Source organism: Hyla sarda, chromosome 1, assembly GCF_029499605.1.
Source record: "Hyla sarda isolate aHylSar1 chromosome 1, aHylSar1.hap1, whole genome shotgun sequence".
NCBI classification, from domain to species: domain Eukaryota; kingdom Metazoa; phylum Chordata; class Amphibia; order Anura; family Hylidae; genus Hyla; species Hyla sarda.
Genome location: NC_079189.1, coordinates 62,895,346 through 62,908,120, shown reverse-complemented (window position 1 = coordinate 62,908,120; position 12,775 = coordinate 62,895,346). Strand labels below are relative to the sequence as shown.

At 43.6% G+C, this 12,775-nt stretch overlaps 1 protein-coding gene across 3 annotated transcripts in view; it reads left to right on the top strand.

The window, feature by feature from the left end:
• Positions 1 to 12,775, top strand: part of RAB28 (RAB28, member RAS oncogene family) — a 175,469-nt gene that overhangs the window by 20,368 nt on the left and 142,326 nt on the right. The gene's annotated exons all lie outside the window — the stretch shown is intronic.

Sequence of the window (12,775 nt, the reverse complement as noted above, 5' to 3'; positions counted from 1 at the left end):
CCCAAAGTTTTCATTTTTATGAGGGGTAATAGGAGAAAAAGACCCTCCCCCCCAAATTTGTAACACTATTTCTTCTGAGTATTGAAATACCCCATATATGAATGTAAACTGCTCTATGGGCGAACTACAATGCTCAGAAGAGGAGGAGCACCATTGATCTTTTGGAGAGAGATTTTGCTCGGAATAGAAGTTGGGGGGCCATGTGCGTTTACCCCCTCCCCCACATGTGACCCCATTTTGGAAACTACACCCCTCACGGAATGTAATGAGGCGTGCAGTGAGAATTTACACCCCACTGGCGTTTGACTTATGTTTGGAACAGTGGGCTGTGCAAATGAAAATAAAACATTTTCATTTTCACAGACCACTGTTCCAAAAATCTGTCAGACACCTGTGGGGTGTAAATGCTCACTGTACATCTTGTTACATTCCGTGAGGGGTGTAGTTTCCAAAATGGGGTCACATGTGAGAGGGGGGGGGGGGGGTCCATTGTTACATAGTTACATAGTTAGTACAGTCGAAAAAAGACATATGTCCATCAAGTTCAACCAGGGAATTAAGGGGTAGGGGTGTGGCGCGATATTAGGGAAGGGATGGGATTTTATATTTCTTCATAAGCATTAATGTTATTTTGTTCCAGGAATGTATCTAATCCTGTTTTAAAGCTGTTAATTTTTCCTGCTGTGACCAGTTCCTGAGGTAGACTGTTCCATAAGTTCACAGTACTTGTACTATGGGGGCTTTGTAAACACACGTGGCCTTCAATTCCAGCCAAATTTTCTCTCCAAAAGCCCAATGGCGCTCCTTCTTTTCTGAGCATTGTAGTTCGCCCGTAGAGCACTTTACATACACATTTGGGGTATTTCCTTGCTCAGAAGAAATGGGGTTACACATTTTGGGGGTCTTTTTTTTTTTTTTTTTTTTTTTTTTTTTTTTACTATTAAATAAACTTTGGGGTAACACCAGCATTTTAGTGAAAAAAATAAAATTTTTCATTTTCATGTCAAACTTTTAAACGAAAATTTGTGAAACACCTGTGAGGTGTTAAGGCTCACTGTACCCCTTGTTACATTCCGTGTGGGGTGTAGTTTCCAATATGCGGTCACATGTGCGTGTTTTTTTTTGCGTTTGTCAGAACCGCTGTAGCTATCAGCCACCCCTGTGCAAATCACCAATTTAGGCCTCAAATGTACATAGTGCACTCTCACTCCTGAGCCTTGTTGTACGCTCGCAGATCACTTTACACCCACATATGGGGTATTTCCATACTCAGGAGAAATTGCGTTACAAATTTTGGGGGTCTTGTTTTCCTTTTTTCCTCTTGTGGAAATGAAAAGTATGGTGCAAAACCAGCGTGTTAGTGTAAAAAATTATCTATTTTTTTTTACACTAACAGGCTGGTGTAGACCCCAATATTTCATTTTCATAAGGGGTAAAAGGAGGAAAAGCCCCACAAAATTTGTAACACAATTTCTGCCGAGTACGGAAATACCCCATATGTGGCCCTAAACTGTTGCAGTGAAATACGAGAGGGCTCTGAGGTGAGAGAGCACCATGCGCATTTGAGACCCAAGTTAGGGATTTGCATTGGTGCGGACACGGATGCAAGCGTTACTCTTGCCTCCACCACCACAAATTCCCTACGCCAGTGTTTCCCAAACAAGGTGCCTCCTGCTGTTGCAAAACTCCCAGCATGCTCAGACAGCCAATGCCTGTCTGGGCATGCTGGGAGTTGTAGTTTTGCAACATCTGGAGGACCACAGTTTGGAGACCAATACACAGTGGTCTTCAAACTGTAGTCCTCCAGACGTTGCAAAGCTACAACTCCCAGCATGCCCAGACTGTGAGGACATGCTGAGAGTTGTAGTTTTGCAACTTGTATGGGGGAGGGTACTTACCCCCGTCATCGTGGACACCACCGGACCTCCAGATCTCTGCGTACCTGCACATCCCGCCACACACCTGCCGCCCCTGCACACCCGATTGCTGATCGGGTTAATCAAATGGGGTCCCAGGGTGTTGGGCGGGAGTGGTCTCCTGCTGGACACCCCGGGACTTTAGTTAATTAACCTGATCAGCGCCGCGGGAGCGCATATTTTTAAAGAACGTCGCCTATATACGCCTGTATGTGCGAAGGTATCGCGTCATCCGCCATATAAAGGTGGCGTTCTGCGCGAAGGGGTTAATAGTAATATCTTGTCACCTAATGTCTGAAAGCAACAGTGTATGAAAGGCAACGTGTAAAATGTTCACATCTAAGCTAAGGTCCCTTTCACACTGCCGTTGCTCCCCGTCAAGAACGGCCATTAAAGTCTTTTTTTTTATTTATTTTTAAATAATTTTTATCAAAAAAATAATAATACATTCGGAACATATTACAAAGAAAACCATTGGGTCATATCACCAAATGCGAGCAATATAGGTCAATCCATATTATGTCTCATGGAGACCCATAACATATATCAAACATAAATAAAACATAATAACCTGTCTGGCAATATCTGAGTCGTTAAGAAAACAAGGATCATTCAACATTTTTTGCTTATTACATACCATTTATCACACTATACATACAATGTTATATGGAGAAGATAAGGCTGTATCTCATTGCAAAGGTGTATAGTGTTGGTATATGTGAATGGACTGTGAAAAAATAATGAACCTATATTAATCCCTTAAGGACTCATGACGTTCTCATACGTCTTCATTTCAGAGTCCTTAAGGACTCATGACGTATGAGAACGTCATGAGCTTTCCCGGCCCCACGCAGCCAGCTGGAGCAGAGGCGGTGCCCGATGCCTGCTGAAATCGTTCAGCAGGCATCGCGGCATATCGCCGAGGGGGGTCATGATGACCCCCCATGTCGGCGATGGCCGCAGATCGCTGTACAATTCAACTGGTGCCACCTCACGATCGCCCTGATTCGTCGGCCTGCTCCGCCCCTCTTCCGGAGGACGTGATCGGGTGCAGGACGTGGACCCCGGCAGCTGGGGACCCCGATCCCCGGAGTCCCATTTTGGCATCGGGGCCCCAGGAGCGGCGGCGTGGATCAGCAGTTGGAGGGGAGTGACAGTCTCCTGCTGTTGCTTAGCAACAGCTCCCAGCATGCAAAAAGGGCATGCTGGGAGCTGTAGTTATGCAACAGCAGGAGGCAGACCACCACAACTCCCAGCATTCCCTTATGGATATGGGCATGCTGGGACTTATAGTTTTGCAACAGCTGGAGGCACATTTTTTCTATGGAAAAGTGTACCTTCAGCTGTTGTATAACTACAACTTCCAGCCTGCACAATCAGCTAAAGTGCATGCTGGGAGTTGTAGTGGTGCATCTGCTGGTTGCATAACTACAACTCCCAGCATGCCCGTTGGCTGCTGAGAGTTGTAGTTTTGCAACAGCTGAAGGCACACTGGTTGTGAAACACAGAGTTTTTTTTACTTAACTCAATGTTTCACGACAGGTGTGCCACCAGCTGTTGCAAACTACAACTCCCAGCATGCACCGTACATGCTGGGAGTTATAGTTTTGCAACAGCTGGAAGCACACTGGTTGTGAAACACTGAGTTAGGTCACAAACTCAGTGATACACAACCAGTGTGCCTACAGCTGTTGCAAAACTAAAACTCTCAGCATGTACAGTCTGTCAGCGCATGCTGGGAGTTGTAGTTTTGCAACAGCTGCATGTCCCCCCCCCCCCCCCCCATGTGAACGTACAGGGTACACTCACATGGGCGGAGATTTACAGTAAGTATCCGGCTGCAAGTTTGAGCTGTGGCAGAAAATTTGCCGCAGCTCAAAACTACAGTGAACCCCCGCCCGTGCGACTGTACCCTAAAAACACTACACTACACTAACACAAAATAAAATAAAAAGTAAAAAACACTACATATACACATATCCCTACACAGCCCCCCTTTCCTCCCCAATAAAAATGAAAAACTTCTGTTACGCCACTGTTTCTGAAACGGAGCCTTCAGCTGTTGCAAACAACTACTCCCAGTATTACCAGACCGCCACTGACTGTCCAGGCATGCTGGGAGTTTTACAACAGCTGGAGGCCCCCTGTTTGGGAATCACTGGCGTAGAATACCCCTATGTCCACCCCTATGCAAGTCCCTAATTCAGGCCTCAAATGTGCATTGCGCTCTCACTTTGGAGCCCTGTCTTATTTCAAGGCAACAGTTTAGGGTCACATATGGGGTATTGCCGTACTCAGGAGAAATTGTGTTACAAATTTTGGGGGGTATTTTCTGCTTTTACCCTTTTAAAAAATGTAACATTTTTGGGAGAACAAGCATTTTAGGTAAAAATTATTTTTTTTTTTTTACATATGCAAAAGTCGTGAATCACCTGTGGGGTATTGAGGATCACTTTACCCCTTGTTATGTTCCCCGAGGGGTCTAGTTTCCAAAAGGGTATGCCATGTGTTTTTTTTTTTTTTTTTTTTTTTTTTTTTGCTGTTCTGGCACCATAGGGGCTTCCTAAAGGTGACATGGCCCCCAAAAACCATTTGTCGCTCTTTCCCTTCTGAGCCCTCTTCTGCGCCCACCAAACAATTAACATAGACATATGAGGTATGTGCTTACTTGAGAAAAATTGGGTTTCAAATACAAGTAAAAATGTTCTCCTTTTTACCCCTTGCAAAAATTCAAAAATTGGGTCTACAAGATCATGCGAGTGTAAAAAAATTTAAGATTGTGAATTTTCTCCTTCACTTTGCTGCTATTCCCGTGAAACACTCAAAGGGTTAAAACGCTGAGTGAATGTCATTTTGAATACTTTGGGGGGTGCAGTTTTTATAATGGGGTCATTTGTGGAGTATTTATAATATGAAGACCCTTCAAATCCACTTCAAAACTGAACTGGTCCCTGCAAAATAGTGAGTTTGAAAATTTTGTGAAAATTTCTGCTGAACTTTGAAGCCCTCTGGTGTCTTCCAAAAGTAAAAACTCATAAATTTTATGACTCAAACATAAAGTAGACATATTGTATATGTGAACCCAAAAAAAATGTTTTATTTTGAATATCCATTTTCCTTACAAGCAGAGAGCTTCAAAGTTAGAAAAATGCAAAATTTACTATTTTTTTTATCAAATTTGGGGATTTTTCACCAAGAAAGGATGCAGGTTACCACAAAAATTTTACCACTATGTTAAAGTAGAATATGTCACGTAAAAACACTCTCACAATCAGAATGATAACTAAAAGCATTCCAGAGTTATTAATGTTTAAAGTGACAGTGGTTAGAATTGCATAAAATGGCCGAGTCCTTAAAGGGGTTCTCCCTTGTTTATACTGTTTTTTTGTTATTATGTTTGTGTGTTATGTGTGTATAAGTATGTGTTTTTTTTTTTTTATGTGTGTTGTGATTATGTATATATGTATTTTCTTACCTTTTGTGAAGATGCGGAAGCTGGCCCCTTTTTCTTCCAGTGGCTTGCAGTACACCTCGGCCTCCGCCATGTTGTGTTCGGTAAGTGGGATGTCGGGGGGTATGTTCTTGCTTCTGTCCTTCCTATCTTCTGACGTCCGAGGCAAATCTTTTCTTCCTGTTTCTTCCGTGGCTCAGCGACGAATCTGCGGCCTCTTCCGGCGCATGCGCAGGTAGTTTTTTTTTTACCAATAACGTTTTTTTTGTCTAATTGACAAACTGTCTGCGCATGCCCGAGTACGCAAGTGCTACCCTAACAGCGTTGTGTACGTTAGGTCTACGCTAATAGCGTAGCTTCGCGCAAGCGCAGACAGTTTGTCAATTAGACAAAAAAAACTTTATTGGTAAAAAAAAAAAAAAACTACCTGCGCATGCGCCGGAAGAGGCCGCAGATTCGTCGCTGAGCCACGGAAGAAACAGGAAGAAAAGATTCACCTCGGACGTCAGAAGATAGGAAGGACAGAAGCAAGAACACACCCCCCGACATCCCACTTACCGAACACAACATGGCAGAGGCCGAGGTTACACAGCAAGCCACTGGAAGAAAAAGGGGCCAGCTTCCGGATCTTCACAAAAGGTAAGAAAATACATATATACATAATCACAACACACATAAAAAAACACATACTTATACACACATAACACACAAACATAATAACAAAGAACAGTATAAGCAAGGGTGAACCCCTTTAACCCCTTAAGGACCAATGCAAATAAACCTGTACGCCCCTGAAAGACCAGGCCTGTTTTTTTCAAATCGGGGATGTCTGTCTTTATTAGAGAATAACTCTGATAACGTTTTGCCAATCACGATAATTCTGACATTGTTTTTTTGTCACAAGTTGTCCTTCATGTGCATAGTAAAAGTAAGCCGATATCATTTGTAGTTTTTTTTTTTACAATGCAAAAAATCATGAAATTTTTACAAAAAATTACGATTTTTTTGCTATTTTAACACTAATTGGTTGCATATATTTATACATACTGACCAAATAGTTTATGAAACTTATACTTTCAGATGTCTACTTTATTTTGACGTCATTTTTTAGTTTTTAATTAACATTTTAAATTAGTTAGAAGCCTAACAATTTAACTTGAAATTTTGAAAATGTGAAAAGTACATCTTTTTTTATGTGCTATGCAAGGTTTGCAGAAATTAAAAGGTAGTAGAACATAGGAACACCCCCCCAAATGACCCCATTTTAAAAACTAGACCCCTCAAGGTATTCGCTAGGGGGTACAGTGAGTATTTTAACACCATAGTTTTTTGGCAGGAATTATTACAAAGTCAGTGTTAAAAATTCGAAAATTGCAATTTTTTACAAATGCATCATTTGGGGGTCATATTTTTTGTACATCACTTCTGATATTGAAAGAAATGCACCCTATATTTTATTTAGCTGCTTGTCCCATGTTCGGAAATACCCCCGCTTTGGCCATATATGGTTCCTTGGCCGCGTGGTAGGACTCAGAAGGAGAGGAGCGCCATTTGGCTTTCAGGGCAGAACAGTACCCCCACCCCCACAAGTGACCCCATTTATATACCGCACCCCTACAAGTTATTGGCTGGTCGGCTGGCAGTATAACGCGTCTGTCTGTGACAGTTAAGGCTCCTGATGGATATATCCGCCATGTTGTGGGAATAAGCACCCGCTCATGGCGAATATATACATTACTGCTGCGGCTGGGTAGCTCAGTGTGTCCGCTCATGACTGCTGGCGGAAAATCCGCCACTATGAGTGGACGCACAAAGCTACCCAGCCGCAGCAGCGAGCTCATTACCGTGACTGCTGCATAATGTGTAGGATCACGTGGCGGACATCCGCAGCATATTACATGCTGGGGATGTCCGCCAATGCGATCCTACACATTATGCTTTTTTTTTTTATTAGATTCATTTAATAAATTTATTTTTAATATATATATATTTTTTTTACACTTTTATTACATTTTTATTTATTTTTACACTTTTATTTTATTTATTTATTTTTACACTTTTTAATGCTTTGGAATACTTAGTATTCCAAAGCATTGCAGTTATATGCTGCCTGACAGTTTTCACTAGCAGGCAGCATATTTCACTAGCAGGCAATACCCAGGGCAGACCTGGGGGTCTTTGTAGGACCGGGTATGCAGCAGCACCCCGCGATGCTCCGGGGTGCTGCAGGAGAGACGGAGGGAGCCCCCTCCCTCTGTCAGAACTCCTTACAGCGCGCGGTCACTTCTGACCGCGGCTGTAGGGGTTAAACTGTTGGGAGTGAAGTGAACTTCACTCCCGGCAGTGCGGCCACACACAGCACCCCGCGATCGCGCTGCGGGGTGCTGCAGGAGAGACAGAGGGAGCCCCCTCCCTCTGTCAGAACTCCTTACAGCGCGCGGTCACTTCTGACCGCGGCTGTAAGGGTTAAACTGCCGGGAGTGAAGTGAACTTCACTCCCGGCAGTGCGGCAGGCCCCGGCCAGCCGCGTATTACACGCAGCACCCCGCGATCGCGATGCGGGGTGCTGCAGAGGAGACAGAGGGAGCTCCCTCCCTCTGTCATAACACTTACAGCCCGCGGTCACTTCTGACCGCGGCTGTAAGGGTTAAAACTGCCGGGACCGAAGTTTACTTCGGTCCTGGCAGTGCAGCAGGGTCCCGGCTGTGTGTTACAGCCGAGTCCCTGCCGCGATCTCGTGGGTGCACTGGGCAGCACCCACGAGAAGAATGGACGAGTATAGACGTCCAGGTGCGGGAACGCCTGCCAACCTGGACGTCTATACTCGTCCATGGTCGTTATCGGGTTAAGGTGAAAAAGGGCTAAGTCCTAAAGGGGTTAAACAATAATTGTGGCGTGTCAGTGAATCGCTTATTTCTACCCCCTCTATGTATCAACACAGTGTGGCGATGAAATCCAAAGCAACCAGCGTTTACTGAAAGAAGGCATTCTACCTGTTCCCATTGCTATAATTTTCTCATATGCATAAGTTAGATTTATTTTATTAATGAGGGTATCTTTAGTCGGAATATTTGAAGTCTTCCAGTTACTCATTATAGTAATCTTAATTAGTACGCAAATAATGCAAAATAAATCTCTAATTTCTCGGGGCAGTTTACGTGTTTCTACAAATAAAAGCACTGATTGAGGTGACCAACCAATATCATTACCAAACAACTCCGGAAGAAGTGATTTGCATGTCCTCAAATAAGGGGCAAGTATCGGGCAGAGCCAGAGCACATGGGATAGAGTCCCCCTCTCACCACACCCCCTCCAGCATGTGTCTGACACTGCAGGATAAATCTTACTTAGTCAAGCTGGGGTGTAGTACCATCTCAGAATAGTTTTTAGCGCAGATTCTATATGGGATGAGCCCATTAAAGTGTTTTAAAATAAAATAAATTTGTGTGACTTTAATGGCCGTTCTCGTGAAAGGGAGGAACAGGCAACAACGGGTCCTGACTGCTCCCGGTTACTTTTATGGGGGCTGTCAGGCGCAGTTTCCTTTTTTTGATGGGGGAATAGCACTTTTCTCCCTGACTTCCCTGACAACAGTCACACTACCGTGTCATAACGGTAGTGCGAATGTCGCCTAAGTCAAATAACTCAGAAATGCCGTAGTAGTAAGGCAGGGTTCACACTAAGGCTACATTCACACTGCAGTGTGAAGCCCGTTATTTTAGGATTGAGGGTAGCCGGAGAAAAAATAGTGCATGCACCATTGTTTTTTCTCCGGCTATTCTCTCCGAAAAATAACGGCGCCTGACAGACCACATTGATACTAATCGGGTTTATTGGGACCTGTTATTTGCTGTTAAAATGGAGTTTGACAGCCGTATTTGACGGGGCATACCGACAGTGTGAAAGGGGCCTAAGGCTGTTTTTTCCTTTGCTCTGCTACATCCTGTGATCAGAGCAACAACAAAGACTGTGCCAGAGACCCTGTCAGGCAGACCCCAATGGGCCACGCTGAGCTGCGTCATGCATGCGTCCTCCCTACCCGTCCTGACCCGACTTCTCTTGAACTGAAAAGTAAAACATTATTTTATAACCTTGGAAAATCTTTAAATGCCTGCAGCTCTGAGCATGATATAGAGCTGACCGATACTTTTAAATACAGGGAGTGACGGACAGGTAAGAGCCCAACGTAACTCCAAGATCACGGTTGTGCTGCCCAGGAGGAGGAGGAGGAGGAGGAGTAGTAGTAGTAGTAGAAGAAGTATTACTAGCATTAGTCTAAGTTTTCACTTGGTTTTTTTTCTGGCAGTTTTTGGAAAATGGCCACTGCAGTTTTTGAGCCAAAGCCAGAAGTGTATTCAAAAGGAATAGGACATATATAGGAAGAACTTATACTTCTCCTCCCTTATGGATCCATTTCTGACTTTGGCTCAAAAACTGCAGTGGTAGTTTTCCAAAAACTGCCAGAAAAAAAACCAAGTGGAAACTTAGCCTTACAGTTATCTGTTTATCAGGATATCTGTTTGTTACCCAGTGCCTGTGCAGTCAATGGAGTCCTTTTAATACAGTGTATGTAGAATGATAAATGAGAAGCATTTAAGGTAACCTTTCTGCTGGATACGCAATGTCTGAGTCATTGTTCTACAGCATTAGATCAGCGCACACCAACGGAGAGGATGCTGTGATGGGAGCAATGTTTTCCAGCATTAGTATTGCCTATGTATACAATGCATATGATTAAAACCAAATGTAGAGGAAGTCAATTTTTCAACAATGTTCTGAAGGTTGTGCTATATTTTGATTTTTTGTTTTTTCAGTTTCCATAGCTGCACCGACTATAGGTACATTTGATCAGCCGTAGCAGGATAGAATATCCTCAGGTCACCATCCACCTGTTGTTAAGGAGATAACTTTAGAAGCCTGTCTGTAAGGGGCCAATATACAGAAAACCACCCATATACACCTGAACAGATTGCAACCCAAAACATTGGAGAGACCACCAAGCCCCTTCAATGGGTGTGCAGATGGTCTAAATGTAAGTCCACAATAGAAAAGAAGTTAAAGTTGGCAGACTTTAGCGTTGCTTCTTTATAATGATTCCACAGTGGCCAAACGTTTAGGAGGACACACCAGCCGTCCTTTAGCCTATGGCCATTTCGCACAAGGACACTACTTCAAAGGTCTTTCAAAAAAATTTATTTTGTATTGTGGATTTGCTTGTGGACTATCTATTACTGTTTTGAGCACCACCAATATTCCAGTGCTACCTATGAGTTGACAGGTGACAATATCATATGGGTCATAAGGAGTAAATAAGGAGTGATGGTCTATGGATACTTAAAGGGGTACTCCGCTGCTCATCGTTTGGAACAAACTGGAGCCGGGAGCTCGTGATGTCATAGCCCTGCCCCCTCATGACCTCACGCCACCCCCCCCCCCAATGCAAGTCCATGGGAGGGGGCGTAACAGCTGTCATGCCCCCTCCAATAGGACTTGCATTGAGGGGGGCGGGGCTATGACATCACGAGCTCCCGGCTCCAGTGTTCAGAACAGTTTGTTCCTAACGCTGAGCAGCGGAGTACCCTTTTAAATAAACTCGCCTCTTTTTTCAGGTACAGCTTGCTAGTAACGGGATGGACCCCTTTTACATCCATTCTACTTTATATTTTATACTTTCTACAAGTTCCTGGAAACATTTCTAATAGATTTTGGTCCATATGGACATGATGACATCACACAGTTGCTTGTTGCTGGATATTTGTGGGTTGCACATCCATGATCCGAATCTCCCGTTCTACCACCTCCCAAAGATGTTCCATTGTGTTGGGATCTGGTAACTGTGGAGGCCATTGAAGTACAAATACCTCATTGTCATATTCAAGAAACCAGTTTAAGATGATGTGACCTTTGTGGCATAGTGCGTTATCCTGCTGGAAGTAGCCATCATATTGTTTCCTCTAAATGGACCTGCATTGAAGAGACATATTTTAGAAACATTATGGTAACAGAAAATACAATTTTCTTAGTTTTTATAAATTCTGTATGTAATTGTAGGACAACACGGCCCCTCAGAAATCCATGTGTACTGTATTATGAAGCCATATCATGGTTATGTGTATGTGCCCTAAAAAAAAGGCTATAGTCACAAACAGATTTGTTGTAGGAAGTGAGACATTCCAATTCCTCTAAATGAGGCATGCAAGCATTCATGCGCATGCTACAGAAACTTGCTATTACTCCCGTTATCACTGTTACTGCTTTTGCCATTACTGTCCTTACATATACTACTGTAATCACTAGTACTGCTATTAGCACTATCATCATTGTTACTTCTACTATTATTCAGTCTACCACTGAAAGTTGTTAAAGATGTATGAAAAGTTCCAGCTCACCGTTGCGCACGGACTGGTGCAGACGTTGATATTAACAAACAAAGGAAAATGTCCAGCGCCAATTCCTTGCCAAACGTTGCACTTTATTGATTCAAAGGCCCATTTGTGAGGGACGAAACACGTCACCTGCGTTCATACTGTCTGTGTACCGAGGCAAGAATCAATAAAGTGCAACGTTTGGCAAGGAGTTGGCGCTGGACATTTTCCTATGTTTGTTTGTTAACTGAAAGTTGTTGTTGTTGTTGTTATTACTACTACTGCTAATATTACTGCTAATACTATTAGGGCCCATGCACATTATATTATTATTAAAACTGCGGCAGGATATCTTCAATACATCCGCACCAAAATCTATGTGACAAGACTGATGACCATTGTGGAATGTACCTATCCTATCAGAGAGAAAAAAACAATGCTTATATATATTACCCACTAGGCCATGCAGATGTTTTACATGTTTTCTTATGTGTCTGGCTTCTGTTTTTGGCCCACAAACGTTCTGCTGCTCTCTCATTCTGACATTCACTGCTCAGGAAGAGGCGTGTCTGTGGCAAGCACTGAGCCCGCCCTCACTCACCTTGCATTCACATTTCACGATATATACTGATGTGCAGAGCTGAGTCTCTTCATCCAATCACTGCAGGCTGCTCTGTAACCCCCTCCTCTGTTTTCATGCTGCAGTCTGATAGGACAGGAGTGAACACAAAGGAGTGCTAGTCCCACCCTCACTTACAGGACTTTATCCCAGCTTGTGCTTAAGCTGGATAAAGATGATTCTGCAGCCGGACAGAATTATGTTCTGGATAGTATTGAGAACCCTAGTGGTCTTATTTTTAGATAGGTTAAAGGGGTACTCCGGCCCTGAGACATCTTATCCCCTATCCAAAGGATAGGGGATAAGATGTTTCACCGCGGGGGTCCCCTGCAATCTTGTATTCGCCACCCACCTGTTTGAGCTGCGCGCCGCGTTGCCAGCTCACAAACAGCCGTTTGGTGACCACGGGGCTGGAGTATCATGA